This window comes from Dreissena polymorpha, chromosome 14, assembly GCF_020536995.1.
Source record: "Dreissena polymorpha isolate Duluth1 chromosome 14, UMN_Dpol_1.0, whole genome shotgun sequence".
NCBI lineage: Eukaryota > Metazoa > Mollusca > Bivalvia > Myida > Dreissenidae > Dreissena > Dreissena polymorpha.
Genome location: NC_068368.1, coordinates 60,550,655 through 60,571,231, shown reverse-complemented (window position 1 = coordinate 60,571,231; position 20,577 = coordinate 60,550,655).

Sequence of the window (20,577 nt, the reverse complement as noted above, 5' to 3'; positions counted from 1 at the left end):
ACTAGACATCCCTAATGTGGGAAATAAATTGATCCAATTTAGAAGGATGGGAGAGTCAACTGGGCATAAATGGGTTAAACATGTATTTAATTTCATCTTACCGGTAATCATGTGGTTACTTAGGACATACAAATGTTCCTTATCATGTTAAAGGCTCTATAAAGGTGAAGATCCGTAATTATTTACCGATTTTAAATTTTATTTTCATATTTTATTTATAAAGGTTATAAAAAAACAATATATATATGCTATTGGACATTACAATTAAAACGGCCAACGACGACAAGGTAAATGACAAGGTAAGTGACTTTTAGAGTGTATTTTATGTTGCTGTCCTCACCAGCCGCAGTGGGTGGAGAAAAAATACTTACAACAATTAAAGTTTCTGTGTGTAATATATCTGCAACTTAATTTCATATATATTGTCTGCACGGGGAATAACAGTGTTATTCCACGTGCAGACAATATATATGAAATTAATCTGCAGATATGTGTAAATACAGCTGCCAAATCAGAAAATGGCTGAGAACAAAGAAATGGCGTCTAGCTATCTGACTGCCGCTATCGTGTTTGAAAAGTATCGCAAAGGATTACCAATCACATGCTTGTGCGCATAAACGGTTTAGCATGAACAATAACAATAATGGTTTAACACTTCCAATACTACAAATACCATACCAATTTAATATAGAATAGACAATAGAATAAGGTCTGTACTTACGTTTTGTCGCTGTTTTGGGTCACTTGCGCTGAGAATCACCCAGGATTGTCTTGGCTTTCAAAGGCGATCGTTAAGATGACTTTGCACAGAAAAAACCAGGACTGAAACTGAAGACTATTTCCCGGCAGTCACTGCACTCTCGGTCAGGACTGGCTAGTCGAACTGGTCTCTACCACAAATGCGACTAAACTATATATAATAAAATATAGTGGCTTGGTATTTGTACGGTTTATTAGATAGAACTTTTAAAATATAAAATTGTATTTAATTATTCTATGACACAAGCATAGGTTATACAAAAAGTATAACTTTGCAGGGCGGTACTCAGGATTTGTTGACTGGGGGGGCCCAACCGGGGAGGGTTCCCCCCTCCCTATATATATACTTTTTTTAATTTGGCACTTTGCAAGGTGAATTTTAATGCTTATAAAAATGGTGTTTTGTGATATGAATTAATGGAATATAACAAGAAATCAGCACATTTTGTAAGTCTTAAGCTTTAAACATTGGTGTGAATTCACAACAATATTAAAAGCTTTAGATTTCCAAAACTAACAGGTTTAAACTGACGATTATCCACATCAACTCTCGTATTGCTTCCACCATTCTTTTTTCACAAATCAATAACGTCATAGGTTTTTTTCACTGATTTTTTGGGAAAGACCTTGCCTTTTTAAGGAAAAAATTGCGCGAAACGCCTAATTTTTGGGGGAAATAATGAAAGTCAATGAGCCATTAATAGGTTGACATTACTCAATTCTCGGTACTCAATTATCAATGCGGGAAACACGTGGTCAGATTTGATAAAAAAATGGCCGCCGATGCCTCGATTCGATGGAGAAATTGAGTCTTCAAACAGGTACATCTACCTTATTACTTACTTGTTTTTAATCGGATAACGCCTATCATAGGGCCAGCCGGAACCGTTTTCTGCTGGTTGGTCTGAGTGTGGAGATAACTCATGGAATATTTCGCGATTTCCTGACGGAAAACGTTTGAAGACTCAATTTCTCCATCGAATCGAGGCATCGGCGGTCATTTTTTATCAAATCTGACAACGTGATTCCCCGCATTGAATTATTTTAAATACTGAATTCTGCCAAATTCGTATCTGTTGCTCGGCAAATTTATGAATCTGTTTTTCTTTTCAACAGATATGTTAACTATCTCATCGTAGTCTTTTTCCGTGATTTCCTTGCAAAAATGATAAATACTCAGTTTTAATACCTTTGTCGGTGTTTTTGTTCCGGTTCAAATTCAGGGCCCTATCTCAATGTAAAAAGTATATATTGGGACCTAAAAATTCTCAAATAAAAGGTTTCCAAAAAAACAAGTTAACTTTTATAGGGGAAAAATACGTCTAGGGAAAAGGGCCTTCTCAAAGAAGGAAAAAAACCTGCGTCAGCAATTATCAGACTATATTCTACAACCTCCTGTAGCAGTTGCCTCCATTTGCTGCACTAATCAAAATACATGATACATCAACCATCGATAGATGAAGCATTCATGATCACAATGGGGGACTGATCGGGAATGTGTGTACAAGGCGATAAGAAAACATTGCCTATGGGCTTATCTCGATTGGCGAGCGCTAATCCCCTTGTTTATCAGGGACAATAAAACATAGCTGCTCTTTTGTTTTGAGGGAAAGTTTACTGAGAAAAAATTGCAGTGGGCCGATCATTTAAAAAAAATCATAGTTCGACAGCCAGCTGGGGGGGGGCCGGGCCCCTGGGCCCATGGCCTGGGTACGGGCCTGACTTTGTCACAATACATTCAGGTGGTGAAATGTTGACCTCAGAGGAAATCAGATGAAATTTCAAAAGTGTTTTAACTTTGATAGAGTTTGAGTTAATCATAATTATTTAATACATGATTATCTTACCAAAGGCATATGATATAAAACAAATACGTATTAAAGCCATTTGAAAGTATTCGTCGGACGAATTACAAATTTACAGTATAACCAGTATGCATTAATTATCATGTAAAATCATCAACATTGATTACAAAGCAAAAAGGCAAAAACCTAAAATAAGGTCAGCAAAGTCTCTTAGCAACCGTTTGCAGTGTAATTTGTAATTCTTCATTACGGGCTTCTAAACGTTTACAATAGGATTCTAATTTATTAAGGTCTTTAAGTTTTTCTTGGTTTTTAAGCTGGAGTATCTTAACCTCTTCTTCCTTTTTCTTTACTTTCAATTCACGTTCTCGTATATCACTCAACTTAGTTAAACAAGAACATTCTGCGCTGCTAACTTCAACACTCTGCACTAGCTTCTGCCTGGAGGTATCGTTACTACTTTTGCGCGACTCGACACTTGCAGCACTAACAGTAGTGATTATCTCTGACTCTTGTAACTGACCACTGTCCATTTCATCGTGTAAGATATCGAGAGCCACCGTGCTCTCTGTTGCCTTGGTTACCTTTGGAATTTGTAAGCGCAAATTAGAGTCTGATTTAGATTTTGACATAAGTTTAGGTTGGTTCTTTTTGTCAATATGCGATGCAACACAGTATGTTTTTAAAGACGTTTGCTCATCAAGGCTAACACCAGTTTGTTCGCATTCATTTAACGTTTTAGACGGTGTACTTGTGTCAGAAGTTTTACAAAATCTACAGCAAAACGACTCGTCGTGAGACGAAGCCAATTGTTCAATTTCATCTTTTTTAAGCTTTTGGCAATGATAATGGATCCAATGAGAACCTTTGGTACACAGCACACTATTTGTTTTGCATGCACGGTTACAACCTGGGCATTTATCAGAGTCTTCTCTACAGTTATTGATGGTTATCGCTGCACCAGCTGCAGACAGAGCATTTGTACTTTGTTTTGAAAGAAATTCGGTCAACTTTTCAACCAGCAGGTCATTAAACACTTTCAAATCTATATTGTTGCTTACGCACAGAAAGTCTACAATAGCATTTATATTTGGCATATCTTCTTCCAGAAATTCCATACAGTTTTTACCATTAAGGAGAAATCTACTTGTGGTTACATAAATGTTGAGCGTATACCTGACACCATCGGCTTTAATGACTCTATAGACCCTTTTGGTTCGATTGACTCCAGTATTGTCAAATGTGTCTGTGACTTTCACGTTACAATTTTGCTCAGACAGTTTATTAAAATACTGAGAGAGTGCAATATCAATTAATTCAAACAGCACTGCGTCGGTTGAGAAGACTATATTGCCTTCACTGAGTTCGTATGATACGACATGAGCTCTTTGAGCGGCCTCAAGTTTGTTCCTTAGCAATTTGTCGATGTTCAGGGCATAGTTTTCAAACTTCTGTGTTTCTGCTTTCGGCAGAGGTTTCCTATTTCGAACTTCCAAGGCCATGCTTACCATACGACCACCCCTCACGTACCAATAATATGAATTAATCAAAGGATAAACAGTGATATTTTCAAGCTGGCTCTCACGACCTGCTATCAAGTGCAACAATGTTGCAATTAGAAAAAGATACACAATCATTAAGATAGCTTAAGAAGGGACAACAACAGTTTGCCTACAATAACCCATAGGGACGACAGTAAAGCTACTTGAAAAATATAAAAGTGTCTAAATTTGAGGACACTAAACAGTGTTATTTCCACACCAGCACTCACGGCCTGTGACCACGTGCAATCGGTAAAAGTTACAAAATCATAAAAGCAGTTTAAAAAACAACAAATTGTCTACAATAAAACATTGGGGCAGCGATAAAGCATCTTAGAATGTCATAATAGGGTCTGATTTGAGAACCCTAGGCAGTTTTCTTTTTTACACTGGCACTCACAATGCTGCAATCAGTTAAAGTTACAAGACCATTAGGATAGCTTGAAAAAAGAAAACAACAACAATGAATTGCCTTCAATAAAACATAGGGATGATAATGAGGCTTCTAAAATGTCATAAAAGGACTAAATTTAGACCCCTAGAAAATTTTCTTTTCACACCGGCACTCGCTACCTGCACCACGTGCAACAAAGTTATTCACAATAAAAGTTTCAAAGACATAGAATAGCTTGGAAACTACGAACTATATACTAAAATGTCATAAGAGGGACTAGATTTAAGGACCATAGACAGTTTTCCTATTCACAACGGCACTCGCGAACTGCACAACGTGCAACAAAGTTATTCACAATAAAAGTTGCAAAGTCATTAAAAGCTTAAAAACTACGAATTATCTACAATAAAACATAAGCACGGCACTAAGACTACTAAAATTGTCATAACAGTGTCTATATTTAGGGTAAAAACAGTTTTAGAATGTCCAAAGTAAAAAAAATCCAAGATGGCGGCCAATATCGATTTCCTTTGTCCACGTACACACGCAGTTATTTATCTACACCGAGCACACAAAAATTGGGAATTTGGGCAAATAACAAAAGTCCTGTCTTTCTCTTATAGCTGTTCCTAGTATTGCCGCATCTCCTCCACCCGAATAATAAGTTAAAAATCAGTTAAAAATTTAAAAATCTAAGAGCATAAAAAGTACGTCCTTCCACCACAACACCGCCACCGCATCTTGAATTTCCTCTCGCGATGAGAGACTCCAGTGTTTGGAGCTAGCGTTAGAACATACAAAATATCTGATAGTAGCTGCATATCTCCCAACGACAGGTGGACTTGAAACTGAAACAGAATTTCTAGAATGTGTTGACATCTTAAGAGAAATAATTCTTCAATATCAAAACTCGCATGACATCATTATAGGAGCACAGGTGGAAGTAACGTACCCTGGATAGTATTTTTTTTTGGAGCCCAATATATTCAAATAAATATATAAAATCATGTTTAATGGGAAAAAAATGACAAAGAGCCATGAAAAAAAAAATCCCGACCCTCTGATATTGGTATCATAACTCCAATATCAGAGGGTGGGGATTTTTTTTTTTCATGGCTCTTTGTCAATTTTTTCTCATTAAACATGATTTTATACATTAATTTGAATATATTGGGCTCCTAAAAAATATATATATGAAAAATACTATCCTGGGTACGTTACTTCCACCTGTGTATAGGAGGTGACCTGAACGTTGATCTGTCGGTGAACGGCCCAGTTCTAAAACGAACAGTTTACATCAAACATATGATAGACGAACTGAATTTAAAATATGACTGCAGTGGAAAAACTTTCATAAACTCTCTTGGCAGAGAAGTAAGTGAACTAGATTACTTTCTTGTGAAACTCAGAAATGCAAACAGTAAGTCCATGGGAAAAATTGTGTTGAACCAACTCGACTCTAATGTATCTGATCACCACCCAGTTCAAATATCGGTTAAAGTTAATAAACTAATTCTTTTGAAAAACAAAGTTCAAAAATCTGTAAAAAAGTTTAAAGTTACATGGGACAAAATCAATCAGGAATCATTTGCAGAAGACATGAGAAAAGGTTTATTAATGCTTAAACCAAATGAACTTAAAGAAAATCAGAATATCGAAGTTTTTGCTCAGAACATTATGTCTGTTATGAAAGACACTATGAATCTGCATTCAACTGAAATAAAACATATGAACTCCAAACCTAAACTAAAAGTCTGGACGCAAGACATTGGAATCGCTCTTCGAGACAAGCGTGAAGCGTATAAGAAATGGGCTACCGAAGGCAAACCGCAAGATCCAAATAGTCAGTTACTCTCTAACGTCAAAACCACAAAGAGACTCTTTCGTAGTTCAATCCGCTGTGAGCAAGCCAGAAGAACAATGCAAGACCGTGACAAAATTTTGAACTCTAGAGCCCAAGATCCTAAGACATTTCATAAACTTATCAATAAAAATAGAAAGAACAAGAATTGTTTCATTGAATACTTAAATGTAGATGGTGAATCTTTCACAGGAGTCGACAAGGTAGCTGATGGTTTCAAGAAGCATTTCAAAGCGCTAGCGGGACATTCAGAAAACCCAAATTTTGACAATGAATATCACAAAACAGTAATCAAAGAGTGTAACCACATCAGTGATATGGTTTTTGAAACAGAAGTACAGCCAATTACTCCTGAGGAACTTCAAAGGGCAATACGGGGAATAAACCGCGGGAAAGCACCTGACTACCATGGGTTATCTATTGAATGTGTAATAAATGGTGGCCCTATTCTACAAAATGTGATTTTGAAACTTTTGAATTCTATCATGTTATCTGGAAATGTGCCTGAGTGTATGAAAATTGGTATTTTAACACCGATATACAAAAATAAGGGTTCCAGGAACGACGCTTGTAACTTCCGAGGAATTACTGTGCTACCTGTCCTAGAAAAGATTCTTGAAATGGTTCTGAAAATACGACTCGTTCCAACTCTTGAAAAAGACCAGAGTGCTTTCCAACGGGGGTTCACTGCCAAAACCTCACCACTTCACGCAGCGTTGATAGTTGAAGAGGTTTCCCGCGAGTATAAAGATAAAGGAGAGGACATTGACCTTGTTTTCCTTGACGCAAAAGCCGCTTTCGATGTTGTGGATCATCATCACCTACTACGCAGGTTATACCACTCTGGCGTTAATGATAGACATTGGGCAATTTTTAAAAGTATTCATATGCAGTCGACTAGTGTTGTGAAATGGGCAAATTCAAGATCAGACCCCTTTGAGGTTCTTCAGGGTGTGAGACAAGGAGGGATCACCAGTACTGACCTATACAAAATTTACATCAACCCTCTGCTGAAACGTTTAGAGATGGCGGAAGAAGGATGTGTTATAGGTGATGTTAGGTGCAACACTAGTGCATGTGCAGATGATGTTACATTGAATTCTGAAAAACCAGGAGAAACATCAGTTCTTATAAGCATGGCCGAAACATTTGCCAACTACGAAAGATATATTTTACAGCCTAAAAAGACGGAGGCTCTCAAAGTGGTTACAAGTTCTAGAAAAGAAATAGTTGAAGAAGATTTTGAAATATATGGAAATAAAATTACAAACGCTGATATTTGTACTCATCTAGGTTTGAAACGTTCTCACACTATCAGCTCTACAGCGGAACAAAATGTTGATAACAATATTCAAAAAGCACGAAGAACAGTATATAGCTTTATGTCGTCAGGTTTCTATGGTGCTGGTGGTTTGGACGTCCCATTAATTCTACATATTTTGAAAATGCATATCATTCCCATTCTGTTATATGGACTAGAAATTATTTTACCTAAAAAGACACAAATTCATAAGCTCGAAATTTTTCAAAAACGAATACTAAAGCAACTACTTGTGTTACCTAGTAGTACACCTGACATTGCAATCTACTCAATACGTGGTCTCCTTCCAGTAAAAATCCAAATACACAAGAGAGCTTTAATCATGTATAACAATGTGTGTCTACAAAGTGAAAGTGCAGTGTAACGTCGTATAGCTGTTAGACAGTTGACTATAAAGAGCAACAAGAGCGCTAGTTGGTTTGTAGACATCCGTAAGTTATTCTGGCTATATGAACTTGGCGATCCAGAAGATTTGCTCGAGTCTCCAACAGAGAAGGAACACTGGAAGAGAACAGTTAACAGGACAATAGATAATATATGGTTACAACAGACAATTGCTGACAATGAAAACTTTGCAAAATCTTAACATGAACATGGTTAAGCCAAGAAAACCACACCCTCTTCTACAACAACAGGCGGTCTCTACATACGATGCGAACCGGCAATTACTCAAACTCAAGTTTATGTGTGGCAAGTACATTTTGCAGAGTGACCGGGCATCCTTTAGTAAAAACAAGGTAGATGACACATGCAGAGTGTGCTACAAGTCTCCTGAGACACTTCAACACATGGTCCTTGAATGTTCGGGCTTGTCTGCGGTACGAGATCCTATCCTCCGTGACATAGAAAGTGAGATCGAAAAATCCTTCCCATGTCTGTGGCAATCGTACACACAAGATCAGAAAGTAACTGCTCTCATTGAATGTACTGTTCTTTACAAAAAGCACAAACTTTCCAAAGTAGAATGCCAGAGACTTCACAAAATTGATTTTCAATGTCGGCGTCTATTTTTTACATTGCATACGAAACGCTTTAAAATTTTTGAGTTGTCGAAAGGTGCTGCATCCGCGCGTCCGCTTAATACAATTTCAAAGAGTGTTTGTTCTGGGAATAGTGCTGGGAATTTACTGATAACTAAAGAGCCTGACGGGTGCTACAACTCGGTTGATCCACTAGGATCGTCAAGACTTTGAAGAAGAAGAAGAAGAAGATTCTCTTGGTAGATTCCAGCAATACGATTGGTTGACGGTACCAAGATTCGTAAAGAATCTTGGTAGATCCCCGCAATCTCATTGGTCCATACTACCAAGAATTTACAGCGACTAGTGGTGAGCCTGTAGCCGGGCTACGAACACGTATGTAATGCGCGGCATTACAATTCATCATATAATTTAGGTTTTTCTGTAATATTGTGTGTTCGAGAAATGTATTAATTATAATTATCGGTCATATTTATGCAAAAACGTTAAACTGTTGTGTCCTTCGCAAAAAATTTCAAGTCGATCGCGCACACTATCCAATTTAACAAAATTTTTATCATTTTTAACAAACGGCTACAACTCTCACGACCGGGAAAAGTAAAGATTTGTACGATTGATTTCCCCTCGAACATTTAAATGCCCCACGTTGATTGCAAGTATTGCAGCTGTTAATTTCACGCGTGTGTGTGTATGTCAGAGTTTATTTACAGGTCATCGCTGAGTCTTCACGACTACCTTATGTACTGACCTGCCTTTCATTTTTACGCTCGTCATACTAACATTATATTACTGATAAATCACAGTTGATAATCGTCCAGATCATCATTGTCATCAAAATCATAACGACCGCTATCATCCATTATCACTACCAACAAATACATCCTCCTCCTCCTCATCATCATTAGCATAATCCTCCTCCTCCTCCTCCTCCTCCTCCTCATCATCATCATCATCATCATCATCATCAACAACATCATCATCATCATCATCATCATCATCATCATCATCCTCCTCCTCATCATCATCATCATCAACAACAACATCATCATCATCATCATCAAAGCATCATTATATCTCCATATCATCATCATCAGCAGCAGCAGCAGAAGCAGCAGCATCATACAAATTATTATCATTATCATCGTCGTCGTCGTCTTCTTCGTCCTAATCATTACTATTTGTATCATAGTTTAAGAAATGACAATGATCATCTTCACCTTTGAATTTGAAATCATTCTTAAAATAAGCAGCATCAGCAGTATCAGCAGCAGCAGCACCGACCACCATCCATTATTTTCAGTACGATAACGAGCTAAAAGTTAACGGTACAAAACTCACAACGCATGACGCAAGACGACGGACGCCGGACATAGGGTGACCGCAATAGGTCATCTAAGCACTTATGGCTCATGTGCGCTAACAACAAATAATATTATGAATAGAGTAGTCTTAATGTCAAATCACAAATATCATAAGATATAAGGAAGAAAAAAACTTTTTGTATAATTATTTACCGGTATGTTGAACAAAACGCGCATTTTAATGAGCCCGGTTTATCATGGTAATTTTACTTTATTTCCGTTCTTTATGTCCCACGCGGAACCTCAAATAGTTCACGGTTCACCTTACCGCTTTTGAAGCCCGAATTCACCTGGTTAAAGACAAATTAAAGACTAGCAAACACACATAAATACCACGGGACAATGGGCCAGTATTTAAATGTAGAAACCCAATCCGAGCACGAATTACTCACTGTACACACGGCTACGGAGAAGTTATTTTATATGACCGAGCTACAGTTTTCAGTGAAGCGACGAAACAGTACAGTTTTTCGTATAATAACCAAACGTCAAGATTTACCACAGATTTGAGCGTAGCTAACTTTAAATGGGCATATTGCCGACGAAACCGCTTATTATAGATCACATATTAAAACCTTTATTTTATTCGCCAGTGTTTACATTATTACGCGAACACGTATCGAGTATCAAACTATGAGGATGTGATCGTTAAGAATGTATACGTAAAATGTAAAGGGACTATTCATATCATGATACCCTTGCCTGTGGTCACGTCTGGTGGTATAGGCCGCCGACCAGCTTCCGCTAGGCGTCTCTGTTCTGGGCGAGTCTCTCCAGCTGTTCTCTCGTCTTGACTATCTGTCAAAGGATTATTTGAAGATATATACAAGAGCCTCGGCCTGTGAAAATGGGGTTTAATGCATGTGCGTAAAATGTCGTCCCAGATTAGCCGATGCCGTTCGCACAGGCTAATCAGGGACGATACTTTCCGCTTTAATCGTATTTTTCGTTTAAAAGAAGTCTTTTTGACGGACTGCACGTGCTTATCTGAGACAACACTTTCGCACATGCATTAAACCCTCATTTCACAGATCGATGCTCAATTATATATATTCAGTGCTCCAGCTAGGATTTAAAAAGGGCAGGGGGGCTTTTTTGTCAAAAGGGCACTTTCGACGCGCAGTATTTTGTCAAAAGGGCTCTTTCGAGCGCGCGGGCTTTTCTGGAATGCTTCCTGTTGCATTTTAATTTATTTGTTTTTAATAATTGTTAGAATATATTATTCCCATTATTATTAAACCATTTAAATATAATGTCTATAATGAGAAATAAATGAATTACTTGTAATGTTATAAGAAATATATTAAATGTAAAAACAAGAGGCCCAAGGTATCCCCCGCAACATATGCTTTGTTTGAGGATGGGTGCAAATTACTCATATCAAGTTTAAATGAAATCCGCCAAAGCACTTCCAAGATATGGCTCCGGACACAAAAGTGCCGGACGGACAGCCGGACGGACGGACAACGCCAAAACAATATCCCTCCGCCTCTGGCGCGGGAATATATTCATACCATGTTTCAAAGAAATCCGCCAAAGCACTTCCAAGATATGGCTCCGGACACAAAAGTGCCTATAGTAAAAAGCATTTTTTCAAGATACAAAGGGCCATAAGTCTGTTTTTAACAGATGGTGTACAATGCCATTTGGCGTGCATCATCCTCTTATGCATATATATACTCATACCAAGTTTCAATGAAATCCGCCAAAGAACTTCCAAGATATGGCTCCGGACACTAAAAAGCATTTTTTCAAGATACAAAGGGCCATAAGTCTGTTTTTAACAGATGGTGTACAATGCCATTTGGCGTGCATCATCCTCTTATGCATATATATACTCATACCAAGTTTAAATGAAATCCACCAAAGAACTTCCAAGATATGGCTCCTGGCACAAAAGTGCCGGACGGACGGACAGCCGGACGGACGGATGGACAACGCCAAAACAATATCCCTCCGCCTCTGGCGAGGGATAAAAAAATAACAAAAAATTAAGGGCAGGGGGGCCCTAGGAAGGGCAGGGCGAAGGTTCGGGAGGGCAGGGCGGAGGTTAGGGAGAGCAGGGCGGGGCGCCCTAAAATTTACGCCTAGCTGGAGCACTGTATAATACTGTACAAATTGGATTCAAATGCATGCCCTTACTTGACTTATTGTACGTAGTGATTGTAATTTGTCATTCAAAATTAAATTCATCCTACTAGTACATGGCGGTAAAAGGTGGCAAAGCATTCAATTAACCCATTTATTCATAGTGGACTCTCCCATCCTTCTAAATTGGATCAATTAATTTCCAAAATAAGGGATGTCTAGTATATGGATTTCATTATATTTAGAATATTTCTTACAGAAATTCCTACGCGGCGTGCGGCGTCTCATCTGGGTCTACGCTGTTTGCCAAAGCCTTTTTCTAGACGCTCGGCATAAATGGGTTTAAAAAAAAAATTTGTTCGTTTCGACAAAAAAAAAATTACATTGTTTCAGCCACGAACTAATATATTGTTTTATCGATTATCTACCGAAACCGAAAAATATCCTCATTGAATTTACTTTCCTGCATAGTTATTTACTCTTAATCTAGTAGCAGAGATGGTACTTCGTTAAACGAAACCAGGAGACGGATTTGTTCTACCTTCGGCAGTTCGTTTTCTTTAACACTCGTTTTTGTATGGCGCCTGGTGTAAGAATAATCACATTTGTAGCGAAGCTGTCACTTGTAGTAGAATTACTGTTCGGACTGCATATATTGTACTCACTACATCGGTTAATCTTATGACACAATACGTTTATAGTGTTCTTGTTCTTCACTGTTCCTTTTAACCCTTTGCATGGTAGGAAATTTGTCGTCTGCTAAAATTTCGTCTGCTAAATTTCTAAAATAAGCATTTTCTTCGATTTTTTTCAAAGAATACTATCAAAAAAGCAAACAGTTTTGATCCTGATGAGACGCCACGTTCTGTGGCGTCTCATCTGGATCCAAACTGTTTGCAAAGGCCTTCAACATTCGGTTCCAGCACTGTAAGGGTTAATGATTGTACTTTATTTAAATAATTTCGCACAGGTTTCACAAAATAATCCAGCTTAAAAAAATATTTAAATCTTTTTAATTGTTCTGTACTTATCGGTTGCAGAAATTAAACTGTCCCTAAATACAGAACATTTCTAGAGAATGAATTGTCTGGTTTACTTCATAGTGGTGCAGAACCGTTTTTTGGCAATGTAAAAATGGTGGTGGTGGTGGTGGTGGTGGTGGTGGTGGTGGTGGTGGTGGTGGTGGTAGTGGTGGTGGTGGTGGTGGTGGTGGTGGTGGTGGTGGTAATGGTGGTGGTGGTCGTGGTGGTGGTGGTGGTCGTGGTGGTGGTGGTGGTGGTGGTGGTGGTGGTGATGGTGACCTTGACCTTTGACCTTTGACCTAGTGACCTGAAAATCAATAGGGGTCACCTGCCGGTCATGACCAATGTCCATGAAGTTTCATGATCCCAGGCCTAAGCGTTCTTGAGTCATCATCCGGAAGCCATTTTACACTTAGGTCACTGTGACCTTGACCTTTGACCTCGTAACCTGAAAATCAATAGGGGTCATCTGCCGGTCATGACCAGTGTCCTTATGAAGTTACATGATCCCAGGCGTAAGCGTTCTTGAGTTATCATCCGGAAACCATTTTCCTATTTCCAGTCACTGTGACCTTCACCTTTGACCTAGTGACCTCAAAATCAATAGAGGTCATCTGCCAGTCATGACCAATGTCCCTATGAAGTTTCATGATCCCAGGTGTAAGTGTTCTTGAGTTATCATCCGGAAACCATTTTCCTATTTCCAGTTAACCATTTTACTGCTGCAGGTCACTGTGACCTTGACCTTTGACCTAGTGACCTGAAAATCAATAGGGGTCATCTGCCAATCATGACCAATGTCCCTATTAAGTTTCATGATCCCAGGCATAAGAGTTCTAGAGTTATCATCCGGAAAACATTTTCCTATTTCCAGTCACTGTCACCTTGACCCGTGATCTTGACCTTTGACCTAGTGACCTCAAAATCAATAGGGGTCATCTGCCAGTCATGACCAATGTCCCTATGACGTTTCATGATCCAAGGCGTAAGCGTTCTTGAGTTATCATCCGGAAATCATTTTCCTACTTCCAGTCAACCATTTTACTGCTTCATGTCACTGTGACCTTGACCTTTGACCTAGTGACCTGAAAATCAATAAGGGTCATCTGCCGGTCATGACCAATGTCCCAATGAAATTTCATGATCCCAGACGTAAGCGTTCTTGAGTTATCATCCGGAAACCATTTTCCTATTTCCAATAACCGTGACCTTGACCTTTGACCTAGTGACCTCAAAATCAATAGGGGTCATCTGCAAGTCATGATCAATGTTCCTATGAAGTTTCATGATCCTAGGCCCCCAGCGTTCTTGAGTTATCATCCGGAAACCACCTGGTGGACCGACCGACCGACCGACAGACAGACAGACCGACAGACCGACCGACATGTGCAAAGCAATTTACCTCCTTTTCTTCGAAATGGGGCATAAATATTAAGAAGATTAAGGTTCCACGAATATCATAAATGTGATTGTGATACAGAACCGATGAGTAAGATCAGAATAAACCTGCAGCAGACAACAACCAGGGTATCGAGTACTACAGTGGTCCGGTATATAAGCATCCCATACAGGCTATTTGTGCGGAAATGGTTCGCAACTGCCTCAGTACCCCCGCATTATAGTCGATAAGTCTGCGTCGTCCTTAAAAAAAATTCGAAAAATGTATGAATTCAACTTCAATCATATTGAGTAACTAAACCTGATACGCGAGATGATAGGTACCTCGGGACTGTGTGGGTTGGTGCAATCAATTCGGACTAATTCATAACATAACACTATTCTCAACAAGTATGAAGTACAATAATCAAAAGCACGTTCAACCACGCAACCATTGTGCATTACACAAATATATGAACACCCATTCATATGATAAATCTATCAACATAAACTTAAATGTAATTAACGAGTACTTAATTATTTTTTTTAGTGAGAAATATAGCCTCTGAATATTAATTGCACAATGTCGTTAGTCATGGACCTTTAAACCCTTCTTAATGTTCTGTTATATGAAGACCAACCTCTGCGCAGAGATTTGTCGGAACCAGCAAAGCAGGATCAAATCCCTGCCTTCCTAACAAACCACGTGAGGATAGCCTAGCCACGTGGTACAACTATTTTACCGATGTACATGTACACTAAATAATACACTATTATCAAAATATTTCAGACAATGATACTACTTTTCATATTATACTACTTAAACCAAAAAACATCCTACCAAATCTGATAGGATTTTCATGTGATGGCAGAGATTGGATGTGAGAGAAAGGAACAACAACTCTGCGTGGTGATTAGTTTAGACCTATTTCTTTCAGCTCGATTGCATCGAAAGCCTCGGCCTTAAAGAAACGCTCTCGAATCCGTTTCTTGGGCCTATAACCAGTACTTGGTGTCTTTGGGGAAGATCTATAGAACGCTCCCCGAGTGTGGATCGAACCCTTGACCTCTCGCTAGGTGGACACCATATCCATTACGGCGTGGTGATTGTTAGAAGTCATGCTGATAAATTGCACACCGCATCTTATTAACAGGAGGGACAGATCTACAGGTGTGAAGTTTCAACAGTCTCAGGGTATAGATAGATTCCGGAAACCTGATCTAGCTAGTGTAATCTTAAAAAACTTAAGTGTGCGGTTTAACACGAGCACGAGATGTGTCATAACCTGATATCGCACTCTGGATCAGCGGACGACTTACTGCCTATCTTACGGAGGAGTCCGGAGATAGCCGATGTATCACGATTGCTGATAACGTTGACTGCCGCACGACAAAAGTGTTCACTGCAGCGGCCTTTCTATTTCAAAAATATGGAATCGAATAACATTTTGTTTTGTTTTTCATTCAAAATCGGGTACGGTAATCGGCCCCATTCCGAATGGAATAAAAAAAATCCCAAATGGGAGCTAAAATTTCCCAATGGAAGGATCTATAAGAAAAGAAAAAAAAACATTTTTTTAGATCTCAATAATCTGTTAAAAGTCCATCCATATAAATCAACCTTATTAAATATAATACCGAGAACACCTGTCTTCTTAATTTTGAAGATTTTTTTAGCAAAACAACAAAAACACTAATTTACCAATTTTAGTCAAAACGCCGAAAAATTTCCCAATCCAAGTGACACGCTCCGACACGGCCCCATTCACAAAAAGGTGAGAAAAAAACACTAAATAATTAAATCAAAGTTTTTTTTCGAATGTAAAAGTGGCTTGTTTAATTATGTGGGAATTTAACGTGAAGTGGTTAGGTAAATGCCTTAAATTCACAGATTTTAACCACGAAACTGTAGAGCTCCCGTATAATAACACAAATAGAATTTGAGGGGAAAAAAGAAGAAAAAAAGTTAATCACCAGCGTTACTCGAACCAGTGCCCTTTGAGTTAAAAGGCTTGCGTCGTAACAACTCGGCCCGTCAAACTGACTCCCTTCTATTTTTACTCGGCGTAAAATGACTTTACCAACTGCTTATAAAGCCCCGCGAACATTTCCCGCCTGTAGACACGACGGAAATAATCCGCAAATTTCACTGGCTGATTTGAGAGAAATTCCGTCATATCGCTGGGTCCATTTGGAGATATATTAATAGCACAAGACACACTGACACATTCTGGCCCAGTTCCAATTACGCATTAAATTCCCGCCTGCAAAATTCCAGGGTTAGTTCTCGGTAAGTAAATTGTCGAGTGAGGACAAAATGGACTTTCGATGAACTCCTAAGGATTATAGCACAGTACTGCTTGCAATATGTACAATGATTATAGCACAGTACTGCTTGCAATATATACAATAAAATCAATTCTAGGAAAAGAAATAATAAATGGAAATCGGTAAATGCAACCGCATTGTGAGAGAAAACTACCGAAATATTATAGAATAATCATTGAAATCGTTTGATTACCTTATTACATGCGCGACGTTCATGTCCAATAGCACGCGTGCGTGAAGAATATTTTCTTAATTTAATAAAAAGAAACGGGAACAAAGTATATGAATAAAGAATTCAATTTATATGTGACAAAATTTTGAAAAGTGTCATTTCGACTGTCTTGCAACATGTCCCTTTAAATAATATGGTAGTTAAATACATGTGCGTAAAGTGTCGTCCTAGATTAGCCTGTGTAGTCCGCACGGGCTAACCGGAGACGAGACTTTCTAGTTTTAAGAACGTCTCTTCGTAGCAAACATCAAGCTTAGGCGGCGAATGTCGTCCCTGATTAGCCTGTGCGGTCTGCACAAGCAAATCTGGAACGAAACTTTAGGCACATGCATTAAACCCCCTGTTCATATAGCATGGCCCAAATATTACATTACTGATATAAGTTTGAAAACGCCTGTTCAGTTAACACATGTATGCCTAGCGTCTAGAAAAAAGGCCTTGGCAAACAGCGTTGACCCAGATGAGACGCCGCATGATGCGGCGTCTCATCAGGTTCTGCGCTGTTTGCTTAAAGGAATTTCTGTAAAAATATTCTAAATATGGAAATAAATATACTACACATACCAAATTTTGGAAATAAATTGATCCAATTTAGAAGGATGGGAGAGTCCACTAGGCATTAATGGGTTAAAATTAGCATTGCCCGATGGGGCAAGCCTACGGACGATATTTCAATTTTGTAGTCAAACATTGCGTACGTACCAATACAACATCGCGCACATTGACATTTCAATACAATACATAATTACACACCTTTTCACTGCGGCTGTTTTTTTTAGATAACCAGTTTCTGTAAATCTGATCCAGGTCAACTTTAAATTCTGCAAACTTAAGCCCGCAAGCTCATTTTCCTCAAAGAAATTATCTCCATTATTGTCTACGTTCTATGTAAATAAATATGAACATCTTAATTAATTACACAATCGTATAGTTCACACAGTATTTATCACAAGTGAAAAACTATTATATTTTATTTATTTCTGCTAGATAAAAAAACATACAGTTTTACTTATTTCGGCTTCATTACAACATATGATTGTATATACGCACTTGCCACTTACCGTTATACCCTGGTACATTCATTTCAACAGCCATATATTAACAAATCCCTTATCCAATAGCATAGCTCCGAATTTACATCCATGCCTTTTTAAACAACACCTGCACTGATCGTTCTCCGCATCTGGTCTTTAGCGACTAGGTCGATTACACAACATGATTACAATGGAATCGCATGCTAACGGGACCCAGATTCCAAAGTTCTCCCCTAGCTGACTTGGTCAATTGTGATACATCGACTATCTCCGGAATCCTCCGTAAGATGGATCCTCAAGCGAGTCTTGCAATCGTGATACATCGGCTATCTCGGATTCCTCCGTATTTATGAAATAAATCGTCTGCTGATCCAGAGTGGCGAGTCTTGGTCAATCGTGATACATCGACTATCTCCGAAATCCTCCGTACGAGAGGTCGTCTCGCAATCGGGACTCCTCGGACAATTCCGCCATATCGGCGATCGTCTCTCGGGTGTATTTGGTGGAAGGATATGTCTAACGCCTCTAGGCGGAAGATATTACACCGAAAATATAGTTCGGGTTACACACCATTAAATTTGCACTGAATCAACCGATAATATAGATATATAAGGACCAATATCTTTAAGGAGTAATATAATAGAATATTTATTAATGTTATTGTTTAAAATTAGATATTTTGCATGCAAAATATTCAAATTTTAATAAAATGCTAAAAAAGCCTATTAGTTGTTTATTGAAGGGAAAACATCAACATTATTCAAACTTAAACGCATCAGTTTTTCTTAAATTATATTCATTGCAACATTGCTGATGTTCGGCTGCAGGCGACAAACTTTGAGATTTAATCAATATGTCTATGTTCTATACCATCAACAATCGTACAACACTGTACAGTGGTACAGAGAAAACTTTTCGATGTAATATAAGAAATAGTAAACTCCACGTTGGTCCCAATGGCATTATAGTGACCAGCCAGGCAGTCACAAACTGTATATTTCATGAAATGGAATGAGTGGGGCTTGATTGAATTTGAAAAACGATTCTTTCTGTACATTTGATGATGGCAACCATACAGTACTTCTGGCAGATATTGTTTATACTTTATCCTAGGCATTTTAATTCCAGATGTTGTTATAATCCCGGCCAGGCAATTAGCTTTTCAAAGCCTTAAACAATCCAGTGCCATTAAAATTAGGGACAGTGTAACAATGTTCAGTTTTGTAATATTAATATATTATAAGGCATAACTTTGCCCTTGGAAATGAACTCAATTCAGAATGGCCTCTCAAAATAAGACATACTGTATTGAAAATGTTAAAACTGAGCTGTGGTGTTGTTAAAATTTATATTATTTATCTTTTAAGAAACTTTAAGATACATATCACAGGCATGCCCATGGTTTTGGGTCGGTACTCTTTAGATGGGAAACAAAAACACTAAATATGGTCGACAGTGCAGGCAACAATTGTAAAAAGATATTTTCAATCCATGACTGCCATTACTGACATGAAGTTATTTAACTGTAATATGTCTGGAAACAGTGTCAGTCACACTTTCCTAAATATTGATTTATTCATGCATATGTATATATATGCCATACAAGTACAGTCAATTTACAACATTTAACAATTGGAAAACAATTATCACAGGATTTGGATCACAATGCATTGATATATCACATTTTGAATATCACAGTCAAAGTTAATCATTTAAATTCAGTTATAAGTAAATAGTCAGTGTATTTGGCAGAGATCTGAAATAACAAGTAGTTACAAGATGTTTAAATCAAGACATTATATATATACCACAGGATGTCCCATGAAAGGTTTGCAATTTATTTCCAATGGGGCCCTATAGATGGGTGGAAAATGTACAAAAATGGTGGCATTAATATGCATAAAAATATCATTAATTTAAACTTGAGACTATAGTCTTGAGATCAAATAGTAATTAGCATATATTATTAGAGAGCATTAGTTACACAATGTATACTACTATTTTGTGACAATTTGTCATTACATTTAAATGTACATACAAATACTTTATTGATGACTTATTTGAACAACAGTAATATATATATATATATTATAACAAACCAATATATATATATATTATATATATAATATAACAAACCAATCACATAAAACAATAATTTAAACAATAAGACTACTAGTAACAAATAAAATCAGCATCTTTTTCAATTTCAATCATATTGTCTGTGAGAGAAGTTTTCACTCTGTTTTCAAATTCATATTTATTCTTTTATAAGAATTTTTACATCAGCAGGTAAACAGTTCCAGTCTTTGATCGTTTATAATTAAAAGTAGTGCTGGTAAAACCATTCACTTGAGGACATTGAGGTAAATAAAAGTTATCTTTACTATGTCTACTGTTATCACTATGTATATCAGACACTAAACTAAAATTATTATACAAAAAAGGTCATGTAAGAAGGACATTTTTTGTTAACA